We start from the raw sequence: 3,831 nt of genomic DNA, 5'->3' as shown, positions 1-3,831 counted from the left end.
AACAAACAAAAAAAAAATACTAAGAGGGATAACATATCAAGTTGCTCATCAACAGTCAGGGTGAGGGCTGATCAAGTCACCGTTTCTCCTAGTGTTCATTTCACTTTAGCAGGTTTCCTTTTTGGTGCTCAGTTAGTTGTCACCTATCAGGGAGAACAAGTGGTATTTGTCCCTTTGGGATTGGCTTATTTCTCTCAGCATAATGTTTTCCAAATTCCTAACAGGGATCACTTTTCTGTTAAAATTTAAACACCTAAGAATAATTGTGTGTTAATTACAGAGTTCAACCAATGGTACTAGAACAAAAAAATACTATAGTGGATAAAGTATTACATTGTACATCAACCGTCAGGACATGAGCTGATCAAGTCACAACACAAGTGATTTTAAACTGTTTATCAAAAAAAGTCATATATTTTATTTTATTTTTTAAATGTCAATTTTTATGTATACTTATTTATTTATTCTTCCTGCCCTCCTTTCATCTCCCTTTCTCTTTATTTTTTAGTTTTTGAGATAACATATCTTAAATTTAAATTACAGTAAGAAGCTTAATACCCATGTTTAAGAAGTTTAAAAAGTAAAAGGCAAAATGGCCCTAGTTTAGTGTCAATACAGACAACAACTATAAACAATAATTGCAAGGGAACATTTCTCCTTTATACAGTAAATTTTAAAGTAATCACACATCATTAACACTATAGTAGTGTAACATTCTTTTTTTTTTTTTTTTTTTTTTTTGACAAGCAGAGTTAGACAGTGAGAGAGAGAGACAGAGATAAAGGTCTTCCTTCCATTGGTTCACCCCCAAAATGGCTGCAACGGCCGGTGTGCTGCACCAATCCGAAGCCAGGAGCCAGGTGCTTCCTCCTGGTCTCCTATGTGGGTGCAGGGCCCAAGCACTTGGGCCATCCTCCACTGCCTTCCAGGGCCACAGCAGAGAGCTGGACTGGAAGAGGAGCAACCAGGACAGAACCGACACCCCAACCGGGACTAGAACCCGGGGTACTGGCGCCACAGGCAGAGGAATAGCCTAGTGAGCCGTAGTGCAGACCAAGTGTAACATTCTTAACCATCAGTTTGACAAAGGTTTTGTAAACAGCGATTCTTAATTCTCTTCCTTCCTTCCCCCCTTCCTCCCTTTCTTTTCTTTTCTTTTCTCTTTTCTTTTCTTTTCTTTTCTTTTCTTTTCTTTTCTTTTCTTTTCTTTTCTTTTCTTTTCTTTTCTTTTCTTTTCTTTCTTTCTTTCTTTCTTTCTTTCTTTCTTTCTTTCTTTTTTTCTTTCTCTTTCTTTCTCTCTCTCTCTCTCTCTCTCGACAGGCAGAGTGGCCAGTGAGAGAGAGCGACAGAGAGAAAAGTCTTCCTTTGCCATTGGTTCACCCTCCAATGGCCGCTGCTGCCAGCATGCTGCGGCCGGCGCACCACGCTGATCCGAAGGCAGGAGCCAGGTGCTTCTCCTGTTCTCCCATGGGGTGCAGGGCCCAAGCACTTTGGCCATCCTCCACTGCACTCCCTCGCCACAGCGGAGAGCTGGCCTTGAAGAGGGGCAACCAGGACAGAATCTGGTGCCCCAGCCGGGACTAGAACCCGGTGTGCTGGCGCCACAGGCAGAGGATTAGCCTATTCTCCCTTCCTCCCTTTCTTTTCCTTTCTTTCTCTTTCTTTCTTTCTTTCTTTCTTTCTTTCTTTCTTTCTTTCTTTCTTTCTTTCTTTCTTTCTTTCTTTCTTTCTTCTTTTTTTCTTTCCCTTCCTTCCTTCCTTCCTTCCTTCCTCTTTCTTTCTTCTTTCTTTCTTTCTTTCTTTCTTTCTTTCTTTCTTTCTTTCTTTTTTCATCCTTTCCTTTCTTGCTGCAGTGTTTGAGATGTGGAGAAAGAGAGAGGGAGGGAGGAATGGGGAGAGAAAGAGAAATTCCCATTCCCTACACTTCTCTGCAGAAGGTTCAGATGGCCATGGCGGAATCAAGCCAAAGGTGGGAGCCAACAACTCAGTCTCCCACATAGGTGGCTGGGATCTGAACAGTTGAACCAATCTGATGGTTCCCACGGTTCAGCATTAACAGGGAACTAGAATCAGGAGTTCAGATTTGAAACAGACATTGTTATATGGGATATGGCATCATTTTTTTTTTTCAAATAATTATTTGTTTATTTATTTGAGAAGCAAATCAACACAGAAACAGGAATAGAGAAAGAGATCTTCCATCTGCTGGCCTACTCCCCAAATGGCTGCTGCAGCCAGGTTTGAGCCAGGCCCAAGCCAGGAGTAAGCAACTCCATCCTAGTCTGCTATGTGCCAGGGGCCCAAGAACTTGGCCCATCTTTCATTGGTTCCTAGGCACATTAACAGGAAACTGATTAGAAGCAGAGTAGCTGGGACTCAAACAGGCATTCTGATATGGAATGCAGGCATCAGAAGGGGTGGTTTGGCTCTCTGTACTGCAGTGATGGCCCTGAGATGCAGTGTCTTGATTGGCGTCTTAACCACCAAGCCAACTGCTTTACCCATTAACCCTAAAATTTTAATCATGCATTTAATTATTTTTCATGCTTCAGTTGAGTCTTTTAGGCATTTATATATCTTTGTTTTCTACTAGTGGAACAGAGGCAAATTTTGCATCTCATAATCATTGATGTCTAATGTTTGATAGTAAGCAGAGTACTATGGCAGGAAAAAGCAGGCAAGAGGTCAAAGGAACTGTTAGACTTTAGTAAGGTATTCATTTCTTGTACGGTTTCATAATTTTGTGTGGTTCAACATCAAAAAGAAGCCCTAATGAGTTTGAACCACAGCTCTCCTAGAATACCGATCTCTGCTGTTTTCAGAAGCCTCTGAATAAGATGGGATCTACCAGTTTTCCTGGATCCGTCAGAGTCTTCTAAGTGGTGATTATTCCTAAAGAATAGCCAAGGCTAGCATTGTGATTGTGGCATCTGGTAAAGCTGCCACTTGTGGCGCTAGCATTCCATATGGGTCCCAACTGCTCCACTTCCAACCCAGCTCCCTGCCAATGTACCTGGGAAAGCAGCAGAAGATGGCCAAAGTACTTGGGGCCCTGCACCCACAAGGGAGACCCGAAGAGGCTCCTGGCTCCTGGCTTTGGACTGGGTTGCGGCTTTTTGGAGAGAGAATTTTGAGGATGGAAATCAATCTCTGTTTCTCCTTCTCTCTCTGCCTTTCAAATATATCAATAGATATTTTAAAAAGAAGAACATAACCCTTAAACCATTAGCTGAGTCTTTCTAAACATTTTTATTGTTATGCTTATTTTTGGATATGGATCCAATTAACAAGGATCCAGATACCAAATATACAGTTTAAGTCACAGAAATTGCTACCATTTATTAAAGATAAACCCATTGTAAGATAGTTTGCTTTAAATATTTCATCTCTAATTGTCAGAACCCTTAATGGCATCACTTCTCGGCCTTTTGGCTAAGATCAAGTGTAGAACCCTTAGTGGCATATGTCATCATACTCATTTTACAGATGAGGACATGTAAAATATGCAGAAGGTGCATGAGGATGAATATGGTAAAACTTGTTTTTGCCTTTAAAGCATATCTTCCTACTGTGTCATGACAATTATGGAACTTCACAGTGCTCCTAATTTTATATCAAGAGAAACATACAATATCATCTAGTCTTTTAATCTTCTAATCATTACACTGGACTATTTAATAGCAGTTTCACCCAATTATGTTTATGAAAACCAGGAATAGACTCAAGTTTAGAAAGTCTGGCAACAAGTGTTTGCTTTTTTTTAAAGAGAGAGGTAGAGTTTATCCTCCAATAGCCTTATTAGTTACTAATCTTAATGGAAGAACAAGTTGT

The 3,831-nt window shown here is 40.5% G+C and overlaps 1 pseudogene; it reads left to right on the top strand.

Moving 5' to 3' along the window:
* The first annotated feature begins 3,412 nt into the window (after positions 1-3,412).
* LOC127484916 (U2 spliceosomal RNA) lies at positions 3,413-3,574 on the top strand (annotated as a pseudogene).
* Positions 3,575-3,831: the final 257 nt, after the last annotated feature.

This window comes from Oryctolagus cuniculus, chromosome 1, assembly GCF_964237555.1.
Source record: "Oryctolagus cuniculus chromosome 1, mOryCun1.1, whole genome shotgun sequence".
Taxonomy (NCBI): Eukaryota; Metazoa; Chordata; class Mammalia; order Lagomorpha; family Leporidae; genus Oryctolagus; species Oryctolagus cuniculus.
This window is presented reverse-complemented; position numbering and strand designations above follow the sequence as displayed.